The 15,037-nt window shown below is 31.8% G+C and overlaps 1 long non-coding RNA gene across 1 annotated transcript; it reads right to left on the bottom strand.

Annotated features, from left to right (window-relative positions):
• Nucleotides 1-12,973: 12,973 nt before the first annotated feature.
• On the bottom strand, nt 12,974-14,170 carry LOC121219043 (uncharacterized). The gene is made up of 2 exons (XR_005915561.1): nt 13,767-14,170; nt 12,974-13,249 (listed from the first exon to the last, which is right to left on the bottom strand). It is a non-coding gene; the product is annotated as an uncharacterized lncRNA (long non-coding RNA).
• Between the last annotated feature and the right edge of the window lie 867 nt (nt 14,171-15,037).

Genomic DNA, 15,037 nt, shown 5'->3' with positions numbered 1-15,037 from the left:
ATCGTTGTCTCTTCATTGCCATTTGGCACTTTAATTTCTCATGCAACTGAAGCAGTGGATGTGCTTCCTGTTAAACCAAGCTTTCTTTGATAAAATAATTTAATATAACAAATTGAAGTGTTTTTCATATAAGTTAAAATTGACAAAATGATTTTTAAATTTGAAGTTTAAGAAATAAACTTTGAATATTTACATTAAACTCTTAGAAAATTTTGAAATAATTTTAAAATCAAGTGAAAATCATTTTAACCAAGTCAAAATGATTTTAATCAAGTTAAAATCATTTTAACACATTAAACAAGTTAGAATTGCTCCAAGCCAAAAAGTATCAATACCATTTGGCCAAGTATCAATATTTTTGGAAGTATCAATACCCTTTGAAAAATCGAGACCAAACATATATTCTATTTTCAGAAACCCTAAAAATTATTGATACCATTTTTTTGGTATCGATACTTTTTGAGACTAATCGATACCTTTCTTAAAAATGATATCAAAATAGCATTTTGTTTCTTATAAAACCTACAAAGTATCGATCTGGTATCGATACCTATTTCAAAAAGTATTGATAAAAAAACTTTTGGAATCAATTAATAAATCTCAACGGTCACTGAATCAACATTTATTACAAAAATTACCGATATCGTTTTATTTGGTATCGATACTCGCAGTTGCAAGTGAAATAAATGCTCTAGTTTTACATCCCCAACGGTCATATTCACTACACCAACAACTTCAATGGTGGAAAATTTATTAGTGGGTATGAATACCATCTTCCAAAGACCTATAACAACACGAAAAGTACTTTCAAGCAAAAATCATCAATCAAACAACCTTAGAGCTTAATACTTTCACATTCTTCTTACATACATTTGTGAGCTTTATTTCTATTCTCTTTGTCAAGTGTATTTTATTGTATTTGAGCTTTATTTTGCAAACAACTTAATCTTGTGAGGATTATTTCTTTGTTTGGTTATTTGTATCTCTTTGAGAGGGTTCGTGACTTAAGATTTTGGGTAGAAATATTAAGGATTTGTAAGGTTAAACATTATCCTCAATGGTTGAACAAATTAGTGAATTTGGTAAAATCCTTAATGGTGGAAAGCTAAGGTAGTGGAGTAGGCAATTGGGGTCAAACCACTCTAAATTCTGTGTTCATTGTTTCATTTTTTTGTCTTTGCTTTTACCAAAATTTTTAAAGGCCAATTCACCCCTCTTGGAATTTTCGGTTTGTTCTATCGAGCTAACAATTAGTATCTTTGCTAGAACTCTAGAGATTATTTTACAACCAAGAGAGAAGATCCTCAAGATATCCAAGATGGAAGTCACAAGTCAAGAAATTTACTTCATAACATTGGAGCAAAATTCCACATATTGGGCAAAAGGCATTCCACCATGAAACCTCTTTTTTCCAATGGTACCAACTACTCATATTGAAGAATAAGAATAAAGTTATTCATACAAGATAATGACTATGAAGTTTGGAGGATAATTACAAATGGGCCATCCATTCTCATAAAGACGGCCGAAGATGTTCTTGTCCCAAAGGAAAAGAGTGAGTGGTATGATAATGATATCAAGAAGGTGTAATTAAATGCAAAAGCTATGCACACACTATTTTGTGCTCTCTATTCAAGTGAGCACAATAAAGTCTCCTTGTGTGACAATGCAAACGAAATATGGGACAAGCTTGAAGTCACCCATGAAGGGACAAGTAGAGTTAAAGAGTCCAAGATAAGTCTTCTCACCCTTGATTATGAGTTGTTTAAGGAAAAATTGGAAAAAGTAATCAATGAGATGTCTTCTCACTTCACCCACATCATGAATGGTCTCAAAGCTCTTGGGAAGACCTATTCAAACAAGGAAATGGTGAAGAAAATGTTGAATAGTCTCCCAACGTCTTGGGAAGCTAAAGTGACGGCTGCAGACAACTTTTTTTATTTTTGGGAAAAAAAACAAAAATTAGTTGTCAATGAAAATTTGGAGTCGCCACCAATCTTTTATTAAGGTGTGATTGGATCACCTAAAACGACTTTGGTCTACGAGTTTTTAGAAAAACGGGTTCGGGAGTCAGTTACGTTCGAGGAAGGATTAGCACCCTCGTAACGCCCAAACATTGGTACCAAATTGATTAATTAATGTCTTAACATCGAGAGTTAAAACTACGATCCTTAATTAAATTAAATTATTTATTAAAACTCTCTCATTTTGAAACAGAAAACGTTACACCCAATGCATTAGCGCACGACATTTTATTTCTTCAAGATGAGTTTGTCCAAAAGACTTCTGTGATAAAATTTAAAAGAATATTCAATTGTTTAAGATTTATGACAAAATCGCAGCCCAATACATTAGGGCACAATTTCTCAACATCCCAAACATTGAATAGTTCTTCTATTAATTTAAAAAAAGTCTTTATCTCGAGAAATCAACACGTCACATCCAATGCATTAGGACACAACATATTGAATTCCCGACAACAAGTTTTTTGTTTGATTAAAAAAACATTCTCGATAATTAGTTTGAACGAAGAAAATTAGAACCCAATACGTTAGGGCTCAATCTTTTCAAAGATTCTAAATACGAGCATTGCCTTTGTTTTTGAAATATTCCATTTTTTTGTGATTTTGAGTAAAAAACGATATAATGTTTTATTAAATGTAAAATACAATAATAAATACAATAATGGCATGGAAATAATATAAACAAATAAATAAACGAAATTAATGTACAGAAAGAAAATAACCAACGGCATGCAAAGTATCAAATAAATGAACAAAATATAAATAAAAACATAAATTAATAAACAAATGAAGGAAATAAACAAAAATATAAAAAAGGGTACAAAATATATACATTGAAATTATGAAGAATAAAAGACGTAAACATAACTTACACATAAAATTTTTGGTTATAAAACTTATATATATATAAAATACATAATGCATTTATGAAAGCAAAGAAAAAATATAAAAATATACATATATACATAAATTATAAAATATGTGTTAAAAATATAAGTAGGTAGTTAAACCTTTTCGAAAATAAATAAAAAAACATAGATATATACGTATATATATAAATATAATAGAATATTCATTAGGAAAAAATAAATATGTATACATGTACATATAAGATGATTAAATAATATCTACATTATCAAAATTAATTAAATAAAAAATAAATATGTGTATTTATAAGAATATGAGAAATATATTAGTTGAGAAAAAAATAAATATGTACATAAGAAAACAATAAATATACATATATATAAATTTAAAAAAATAATTACATATATAAAAAAATAATTACATTATTTAATTAATTTTAAAATAAAATAAAAATAAAAAAGGACTAAATCGAATTGTAGATAAAAAATCTGGGGTAAATCCGCAAATAAGTAAAGATAAAAGCACTAAATTGAGCGCGCAAACAACAGAGAGGGGTTAGAAGGGAAATTTTCCCTTCTCCTCTAAAACGGCGTCATTCAAGTAGGGCCAAATTGAAATTGAAAATAAATTAAAGATGGAATTTAAAAAAATAAAAAAACCTAATTGTAAAAATATTAAAAGGGCGGAGGGCTAAAAGTGCAATTTACCCCTCCGCTTAAAAACACGCGGATCCTAGGCCAGGTCGGGTCGGTGTCGGGTCGATCCATGTTAAAACGACACCATGTTCAATAGGCTATTTAAGCCAAAAAATAACTAAAAAATTTTCATTTTTTCATTCCTTAAAAAAAACAGAAATCCTCTCAGAAAAACTCTCCCCTTCCTTAGTTCATCCGGCCAGGGTCTGGGCACCGGCCGATAGTCGGCCACCGCACTGGCCGCCGGCCTTCGGCACCAGCACCGCCGTCTGCGGTGGCCGAAAAAGGGGAAAATTCCTTATTCGGCTCCCTTGACCTCTCTAAACTCGAATCCGGGTTCAAAAGTCCCAATAAACCATCAAAGACCACAAGGGAGTCCAGAAACCTTTCGGTTTCCAGCCACCGATCCTCGGGGGTGGCTCCCTCAATCGCCTCGGCGTCGTTTCAGAAACGATAAGGTTGTTTCTTTCCCTTTTTACTTTTATATTATTCATTTATAAAAAAATAATAAATATAACAATAGAAAAAAAATAAATAAAAATTGTAAATATCAACCTTTTTGATCGATTTGCTCTCTGTATTGAACTCTCGGTTTGCTGTGAAAATAATAGCTTTTTATTTGATTTTTTGATCCCTGTTACAATGTATTCAATGGCTTTTTATAGCCATGATAAAATAAAATATACAGAAGCAAATCTGTTGATATCTTTGATTTGCAAATCCTTGATTTACTTGCCAAATTCTGTTTATTTATTGCAGGTGAAGATTCGGCTCTTGGCTGCGGCACGAACGGTCTAGGTGACTACGGCGCTGATGAATTCCATAGAAACCCTAGGGTTTCTGCCACTGTTTTGGGCCATTACTTTTGTATTTTGGGCCTTGTATTCTGGGCCAAATATTTTGTTTTGGCTTTGTAAAAAACTGGACTTTTATTATTTTTATTTATTAAGGGCCAGGTAAAATTTAGGCATTACAACAGCAATAGAAGAATCAAAGGATCTCAACTCACTCTCCCTTAATGAGCTCATTGGTTCCTTATTAGCATATGAAACAAAGATCAACCACAATGCACAAGAAATCAAAGAAGCTCCAAATAAAGTGGGAGTTTTCTTCAAATCAACAACTTGTGAGAAAAATGAAGACTCTAGTAATTAGAATGATGATGAAGAGATGACAATGTTTGCAAGAAAATTCAAGAAGTTCATGAAGTCCAACAAAAGAAGACAATTCCAAAAGAAGGAAAGACTCAAAATTAAATCAACTAAGGGGAAAGATCCCATCATTTATTATGAGTGCAAGAAACTGGGAGACATCAAGTTTGATTATCCTCAATGGAGGAAGAAAGGGTGTAGCAAACAAAAACATAAGGCCAATGTTGCTACTTGGAGTTATGAGGACTCATCCGATGAAGAAACTCAAAAAGTATCCAACTTGTGTCTCATGGCCATCGATGATTCTAAAGTAACTTCTAACTTATCTATTTCAGATTCTTATTATTTTGATGAGTTGCAAGATGCCTATGATGAATTGGATTTGAAATTTGAAGTCATGAATTCAAAACATAAGAAAAATATTTCAAATTTGAAAAATGAAAATGACTTGCTTTCCAAAACCAATCATAAACTTAAGGAGAAAGTAAACAAGATGCAAGAAATAATTAATAAACTTGAGAAGAAGAATTTAGACTTTCATAATTTACTTTCTAAAGTTTATGATGATCATGAAAAGCAACTTGAGTTGCTTAAGAGTGAAAAAAACCCACTCTAACAAAATTCTAGAAAAAAAAAAGAAAATTCAAAACAAAATTTTGTTAAAAATAACTTTAATTTCTATAAACATAGAGGTCGTCAGAACTTTTACAAGAGAAAAATCATTAAAATTATATGGGTCCCTAAAGGACTCATAAATTCACAAGATAAAAACTTGATTTCAAAAAGGATACCTAAAGGGACTAAAATTATAAGAACTAATGCTTATGGACCTAAAAGAATCTGGGTACCAAAAATCAAAATTTAATTCTATGTTTGTAGGAAAAGAAGCATTGCTTTGGGGTGGATTGTTCAAGGAAAAACTTATGGTACCTCGATAGTGGATGCTCAAGACACATGACCGGTGACGAAAGTCACTTTATCAAGTTAATGCCAAAAAGTTGGAGAGAAGTTACATTTGGTGACAACTCTACAAAACAAATTGAAGGAATAGACTCTATTGGGTTCTTTTCCTACATACTAAAGATGCTTTTGTGCTTGTTGATGACTATTCTAGATTTACTTGGGTTCTTTTCTTACATACTAAAGATGAAGCTTTAGAAAAATTCAACACATTTTGAAAAATAAATCAAAATGAAAAAGGTTACTCTATCACTAGTGTTAGAAGTGACCATGGAACTGAATTTCAAAATCTTGGTTTTGAAAATTTTTGCAACTCAAATGCAATTAGCCATAATATTTCTGCTCCTAGAACCCCTCAACAAAATAGAGTTGTTGAGAGGAAAAATAGAACTTTAGAAGAAATGGCTAGAACCATACTTTGTGAAAATAATTTACCAAAATAGTTTTGGGTGGAAGCCAGAAACACCGTTTGTTATATTGTTAATAGAGTAATAATTAAGCCTATTTTAAAGAAAACTCCATACAAACTTTTCAAAAATAAAAAGCCTAACATTAGCTATTTTCATCCCTTTGGATGCAAATGTTTTGTTTTAAACATTGACAAAAATAATCTTGGTAAATTTGATGCAAAAAGTGATGAATGAATTTTTCTTGGTTATTCTTTTAATTCTAAAGCTTATCGAGTTTTTAACAAAAGAACTTTAGTAGTAGAAGAGTCTATACATATTATTTTTGATGACTCTAATCTTCCTCCTAAAAAGGATTCTTGTGTTGATGATGATAATGCAGAATTTTTTAACAATGATAAAGAGGATCAATCATAAAATGACAAAATTCAAGAACAAGTAGAAAATGCTCTAGAAGAACTTTCAATTGAGAAAAGGGAAGTCACTTATCCAAGAGAGTTCAACTATGTGAAGGATGGTATGATTTTGAGAGATCCATCCCAATGGGTAATTACTAGATCTTCTCTTAGAAATACTTGTAAGTATGTTGAATTTATCTTATGCATTGAGCCTAAAAATATCAAAGAAGCACTAAATGATGAATATTGGCCATGCAAGAAAAGTTAAATCAATTTGAGAGAAGTAAAGTATGAACCCTAGTTGATAGACCTAGTGATAAATCTACTATAGGTACTAAATTTGTTTTTAGGAACAAGCTAGATGAGAGTGGTAACATAGTGAAGAACAAGACGACTTGTTGCTCAAAGTTTCACTCAAGAGGAAAGAATAGATTATGATGAAACTTATACTCCTATAGCTAGGATGGAAGCCATTAGAATGCTTTTAGCTTTTGCATGCTTTAATGATTTCAAATTATGTCAAATGGATGTAAAAAATGATTTTTCTAAATGGTTTTATAAATGAAGAAGTGTATGTTGAACAACCACCTGATTTTGAAGATCTAAAATTTCCAAACCATGTTTTCAAACTTTTAAATGCTTTATCTGGTTTGAAACAAAATCCTAGAGCTTCGTATGAAAGATTATCAAAATTTCTTATTGAAAAAGGTTTTTATAAAGGGAAGGTTGACACAACACTTTTTATTAAAAGAAAAGACAAAGATTTATTGGAAGTTCAAATTTATGTTGATGATATTATTTTTGGTTCTACTAATGATCTTCTTTGTTAAGAATTTTCTAAGCTAATGCAATGTGAGTTTAAGATGAACATGATGGGTGAACTAAATTTCTTTTTAGGACTCCAAATCAAGCAAAGAAAGGATGGCATTTTCATAAATCAAGCTAAATATACAAAGGAAATGCTCAAGAAGTTTGTGATGGACACTCTCAAACTACAAGCTACTCCTAGAAGCCCTTCTACAAAGCTTGATAAAGATGAGAAAGGTAAAAGTGTTGATTTAAAATTATATCGGTCAATGATTGGTTCTTTGCTTTATCTTATCGAAAGTAGACTCGACATCATATTTAGTGTATGCTTGTGTGCTAGATATCAATCTTATCCTAGGGAATCACATTTACAAGCCCTTAAGAGAATCTTTAGATACCTTAGAGACACTTCAAATTTAGGTCTTTGGTATTCTAGAGACTCATCCTTTAGCTTTCATGCTTTCTCGGATGCAGATTTTGGAGGTTGCAAATTAGATAGGAAAAGCACCTCCGGTACTTGTCAATTTCTAGGCAACATGCTAATTTTATGGTTTTCAAAGAAACACAATAGTGTTGCATTATCCACCACTGAAGCTGAATATATTTCTACCGGTAGTTGTTACGCTCAAGTTTTATAGATGAAACAACAACATAAGGACTATAGAATTGATGTAGATACCGTTCCTATCAAGTGTGACAATACGAGTGCTATTTGTCTCACTAAAAATCCCATCCAACATTTTAGATCTAAACACATTGAAATTAGACATCATTTCATTAGAGATCATGTTCAAAAAGGTGAAATTGTTCTTGAATATGTAGACACCTTAAATCAATTAGTTGATATTTTTACAAAACCTTTATATAAGGAGAGATTTTGGACACTTAGGAGTAGGGGTAAGTATTTGATCGAGTTGAGTCGAATCGAGTAAAAAATTTTCGATTTAGTCGAGTTGACAAATCCTATTTTAGCAACCGAACTCAATTTGAATTTTTTTCGAATCGAATCGAATTGAGTCAAAAAATTTCAAGTCAAATCAAGTCGAGTTAACGAATCTTATTATTTATACTTAATGTTGCATTTAGATGGACCGATTATTTAACTAGTAGACGAAGTACAATATTATTTAACTACATGAACAATATAATGATTTTGCCTTTTAACTTAATGGGTAAACATTTATCGAAACGACTTAGTTTTGTCTTTTCTTATTTGGATTTTCGGATAATTCAAATTGTGTAATTCATATTCGAGTTAAACCCCAAAACTTAATTTTTTATTCGAGTTAATCCGAATAACTTAATTAAGTCACATAACTCGAACTATTTAATTCAAAATTTGAATTTTTTATCAAATTTTTTGAATCCAATTGGATTTTTCTCACCCCTACTTAGGAGAGAACTAGGCTTGACCACCTTGCCTTAACTTTGTTTTAATTTTTTTTTGCAAAAAGCTATGGAGAGTTTTATATGAGAAGTTGAACTATTTTAACCATATTTATCTAGCTTAAATTGCTTTTATGTTATTTTTGCACTCATTGAATTATAAATTATATGCATTATGCTTGTATATTGTACTTTCATGCATATGAAACATATAGGGATGCATTTAGAGTTATTTTAGGACCCTTAGAACTCCTAAAAACTTGAAACTCTTAATTTTATATTTCACTGCACTTGGAAAACAAAATTGTAAATTGGTATCGATATTTTTGAAAATATCGATACTCGTGAAAAAATATCGATACCACATGTTGTTTTTAGGTACCTGTACCAGGTTTCTTACACATTGAAAACCTAAAAATTTTCCCCCATCGAAATCCTCTCCAAATTTTTTTAAAATTTCTTCATTTTTTTGACAAATCTTGGTCTTTTAACATCTTCAAACATCATTTCCTCAAGATTTTCTCAACATTGCTTGAAGATTTTACCTATTTCAACTCTTTTGAGGTAAAAACCTAACACTTTCAATTTGTTAAATTTATAAAATGTAGGTTGAAATAGTGCTTCTTGATGGATTATTGAGTTGTTTTGGACTCTAAATATTGTGTTTTCTTTTTTCTTTTTTTTTTTTGCAGAAGGTCATCTATTCTTAAATGTTTTCTCAATTTTTTTACCCAAAACTCTTGCCTACCAAGTGCTTGTTAAGATTCCCTAAAGAGTTTTCGATTGAGTTTTAGTGCTTTTAAGTGTCTTTTTATCTAGTGTGGCCTTTAAGAAAGACTTAGAACTGGTACATCATCCTCTCATACATCTAGAGAGTTGGAGTCATCCTTTAGCGAATGTTTTCAAAACTCAAACTCTCTATCTCGTATTAACTCACATTTTGCTTCAAAAGGGTTTAGGAGTCTAGGAAAGTGGATTTAGCCATGTTAAAGGCTATTAATTTTTTTTATCTCCCTATTTTAAAAAATTGGGGTTGGAAGAAATTTTTAAATATTTCTTCACCAACTTACCTTAATCTTGATCGTGCTTTCTTTTCAAATGCCAAACTCAAACATGATGAGTCTGACGATACCATTTTAGCGATCACCTCATTTTTAATGAATACCCTATGTCTTACTGTCGACGAGTTTGGTGATTATTTTCATTTGTCTCTTGGAGGTAATTCCGATGAAAAAGGTCATTTTAATCCTGCACTTTTTATTCAGTCCAGATTGGCATCCAAACTTAATCTTTATGATCGTGTCCTCCATTTAATTCTCACTTGGAACCTTAGACCTATCAAAAAGCATACCAAGCTTCAAAACACCGATTATTGGTGGCTCGATTGCTTTAAATCCGATAGGCGTCTAGACCTTCCCTAATAATGTTCAATGACATTACTAAACCTATTAGAAGGGGGTTGACGAAAAATGTCACTTTTCCTCATGGCAGGTATTTGTCATACCTTTTTAGGAAATTAGGTATTAGTACCCATGGAGACACCCCCGTTACCTTAAACCAAAAAAGTAGTTGCAGGGCCCGTCATCATATGGGATATTATTTCGATGCCAAGACCAATACGTGTATTAAGAGCGATCATCCAGCGAATAATGAAAATGACGACATCAACGCTACTTTTGAAGATGTTCCCACACCCGAGCCCATTCCTCCATCAGCTTCCTCTTCACATGCTACTCAACCCTCTTCCGAGGTTAAAAATGCCATACTCAATGCTATCCATTCTTTGAGCAACCATGTTTGAGGTCTTCAAGAAGAGCTTTGATCTCATAGGGAAGACATTAACTCTAGACTACCTACTTTTGAGTCTCAAATGGCGTCTCTCCTTGCACGTTTTCCTTTGACGCCTACTTTCTCCCTTCCTCATGATGATTAGAGTAGCTCTAGGACTTACATTTCATTTTCATACCATTTGCACCTTCATTTCTATGTTTATGCCTATGTCTTTTTTTTTTATTGCAGTTTGTTGGTTTCTTTGTATTTTGAGATACAATTTTTTTCAGTTCATTGCTCATTCAATTTTATCTATCTCGTGTGATGAACTAACTTCTTTTCTCATTGAGCTTTATTTGATGTTTGATATAACAAAAAGTGGGAAAGGAAAAGGTAAATTAATTTATTATTCTTTGATTATTCTTTAATGATAACTAAATGAAAATTTTTGTGACCAATTTTCCTTAAAGTAAAAATGAATGCCAACTTGAATGACAAATTTTATTTTGGCCTCAAATTTAAAATGACTGCTATTAAGGGGAGCAATTATTCAAAAACAAATTTACCAAATATTTTGTTATATCAAAAAGGGGGATATTGTTAAACCAAGCTTTATTTGATAAAAGATTTTGATATAACAAATTGAAGTGTTTTCGAATATAAGTTAAAATTGACAAAATTATTTTTAAATTTGAAGTCTAAGAAATAAAACTTTGAATCTTTACATTAAACTCTTAGAAGAAACAATTTTAAAATCAAGTGAAAATTATTTTAACCAAGTCAAAATGATTTCAACAAAGTTCGAATCATTTTAACACATCAAAATTATTTTCAAACAAGTCAAAATTGCTCGAGGCCAAAAAGTATTGATACTATTTGGAAGTATCGATATTTTTTGAATTATCGATACCCTTTAAAAAATTGAGACCAAACATGCTTTCTTTTTTCAGAAACCCTAAAAATTATCAACACAATTCTTTTGGTATCGATACTTTCTGAGAATAATTGATACCTTTCTTAAAAATGATACCAAAATAGCATTTTGTTTCTTATAAAACCTACAAAGTATTGATCCGGTATCGATACCTATTTCAAAAAGTATCGATAAAACATTTTTTGGTATCAATTAATAAATGCCAACTATCACTAAATCAACATTTATTACAAAAATTATCGATACCCTTTTATTTGGTATCGATACTCACAATTTCAAGTGAAATAAATGCTCTAGTTTTACATCTCCAACGGCCATATTCACTACACAAACAACCTTAACGGTTGAAAATCTATTAGAGGGTATAAATACCATCTTCCAAAGACCTACAATAACAAGAAAAAAAACTTTCAAGCAAAAATCATCAACCAAACAACCTTTGAGCTTAATACTTTCACATTCTTCTTACATACACTTGTGAGCTTTATCTCTATTCTTTTATTCAAGTATATTTTATTATATTTGAGCTTCGTTTATTTTTGGTTATTTGTATCTCTTTGAGAGGGTTTGTAACTTAAGATTTGGGGTAGAAATCTTAAGGAGTTGTAAGGTTACACATTGTCCTCAAATGTTGAACAAATTAGTGAATTTGAGAAAATCCGTAGTGGTGGAAACTATGGTAGTGGAGTAGGCAACTGGAGCCGAACTATTCTAAATTCTTTGTGTTCATTGTTTCATTTTTTTTTGTCTTTGCTTTCACCAAATTTTTTAAAGGCCAATTCACCCCAATTTTTAGTTTGTTCAATCGAGCTAACACTTCCCAACATCCGTTGTCTTTTTTTCCATCTTCTACTTGGATACGAGTATTTTCATCATCTGATCTTGTTTCCATAAGCCTGGCAACAGATGGCTCAATACCACTAGGACCCAATCCCTTCGTAGAAACGTCATGGATTCCCAAAAATATCCCACCATTGGTGGAGCCTAATTGATTATGATTGAGATTAAGATAAGGATTCATATGCAAATCCCCAAAATTACACAAAAGACCGTCCCTTTCTTATCCAAACTCTGACTCCTTGTTCCATCCGATTCGCACAACCACTGGCTAACTCCCATTGGACCTCTTCTTGTTAGAGCTTTCAACATAATATCCCATCCGAAAATGATGTGTGACAGATCCACCCTCTCCCTCATTGAGTAAAAACTTTCACCATGGCCAAGCTTTCGACAGACGAAACAAAAAAGGTTAAGTTTTTCATATTGAAATTTGGCATAAAACATTCGGTCACCCAACATAACATTCTTTATCCATTTAAGGGGCAATCTCACATCTATATGAATCTTGAGTCTCATATACCACTTCATCCCCAAAGTTGGGACCCTTGTATCATAAACCAAAAAATCTCCCAAGAAAGATCCAAACCGGGGTGCCATTGTTTTTGACATCAAACCCTGGGGCAAATCATGTATTTGGACCCAAAACTCAGCATGATTGAGAGGTACTGTCAACGGATCCTCTCCTGTCTGTAACTTGTGCATCATCAATAAATGGTTGTTGAAAAACCACGACATTCCTTTTAAAACCCTCTTCAGTTCAATGTCATAAAAGAACTTAAACAAATAACGTTTTCACCCAAATCAGTAATAGTAATACCCCCAATAGGGTGCCATAAATCAGCCATGGTGTTTCTCAAGGATGAAAAATGGACCACACTATCTGTCAAACAAGTGCCAACCAAACAAAATAAAAAATCTTCTTTAAGCTCGGTCACTTCCTCTTGAAAGGCCTCCTCCTCCTCATTAGCAAGATTCAGATTCCCCATCTCATCCTCCATAGTTGTACTATCCTGATTTGAAAATCCAGTGAAAAATCGCAATAAAAACTGAAAACCCATGTCAACAATGACAGAAGAAGAAACGTGCCAGAAAACGACAAACAAATTTCTTTACTTCTTCTCTTTGTTGCGTGATTTTTAAGTTTCCCAAAATATTTATACACAATATATATGAAGTAAATTTAAGCTTGAAGAGTGCAAACCTTTATCCCAAGCTATTAACATTTTTGCAACTATGCTTTCCTGCCTTTACGAAGTTCTTCTATGTTAGCTTTGAAACATATAACCACATACCCATTTATTAATATACATTTCAAAGTTCCATAACTTAGCGAAGAATTCATAAACTTTAAGTTAATTCCTCCCCTTGGATTTCTTGATCGAAAAGCTTATAAGTTAATCCAAGGTTTTATCTTTTTCTTCAATTTAATCTTCTTACTTTTGGTTAATGAAAACCCATAAATTTAATAAAAAAATTCTAAACCAAAATGATAAGTAAAACTTGTAAAAAAATATAGGAGAGACTCACTGTTCAAGTTCCTTCTCCACCTCCCTTGACCAAAATTTTCAAGCATTTCTCAACCTCACAAAGAAGCAAAACCAAGGCTCAAGCTTACTCTTTTAGCATGTGTAAATACAACCATAATTTAAATTAGTCTATAGGTGAAAAAGGAAAGAATTTAAATTACTTACCCTTCCTTGCTCCATCCTAATACCCAAAGCATATAAAGCTTCTCACTTTGCAAAGTTACCATCAAGTGAGTGGGCTCACAATATAATTTAATTCTTGGCCACCAATTTTATCAAAACACTTCCGAAATTTCCTCTAATTCGATGCTACAGCTCACGGCATGAAAGAGCTTAAAGTCAGAAGGAATTTTTTTTCTTTCTTGATAGGTGGAGGAGAATAAGAAATGAAGCCTATAGTTTCCTCTCTCTTTTTTTTTCATTAACATATGTACATATATAATTAAATTTAGGGATTATATTTATTGCACTATAATCCACGATAATGCAATAAGAATTAAAAATTTAAAGTAAATATAAATAAATATCCTTAAATGCTGAATTATATATTTTATATGAAGCCCGCAATCATAAGCAAACAAATTTAAAAACTGAACAATAATAATCAGGACTCCCGGCACTCTTACTCTGGTGTGGACAAAATATTTCTAATCACCGGCAAGGGAGCTTCTGATATTGTAAGTACTAAAATCAAACTATTATTAAGAAAAGCAAGCTAAACCTTTCGTGGCTGAAATTTATGAATATGATTTATTTTATATATAGGCATTCAGGAAGTGGAAATGGAAGCAACTACATGAGAATTCAAGGGATTTGGTTGAACTTGATGACCCTTAATGTGACGCCAAAATATTGATATCATGCAGTGGTGAGCTTTGCGAAGGTCGCATCTTTTCAAAGGGAAGAAGACTGTGGTGAAATTGGAGATATTTGAGACGATCGGATGGGAACTAATGAAAGAGAAAAACTAGTGATGATCAGAGGAGAAATTAGACAACATGTTCGTTAGACGATCAAAATTAATTAACATTCACATCCAATTAATTCACGAAGGCGATGAACACAGCCTTGATCGAATGAGATAACAGCCTAAATTTCTTTGCAAAGCATATAATCCTTTAAATTTAATTAAATAATAATGAATAAGTCAATGGCCATGGTTTGTTCAAGCTACCAATAGTGGAAATTAGTGGCAATGGTCATGTTAGTCCACTAACATAGATTTAGTTATGGTTTAACTGCATTAAGATCCTTGGTTAAATATCATGATAA

This window comes from Gossypium hirsutum, chromosome D07 (genome assembly GCF_007990345.1).
Source record: "Gossypium hirsutum isolate 1008001.06 chromosome D07, Gossypium_hirsutum_v2.1, whole genome shotgun sequence".
NCBI classification, from domain to species: domain Eukaryota; kingdom Viridiplantae; phylum Streptophyta; class Magnoliopsida; order Malvales; family Malvaceae; genus Gossypium; species Gossypium hirsutum.
Note: the sequence above shows the minus strand (reverse complement) of the source record. Positions and strands in the feature narration are given on the sequence as shown.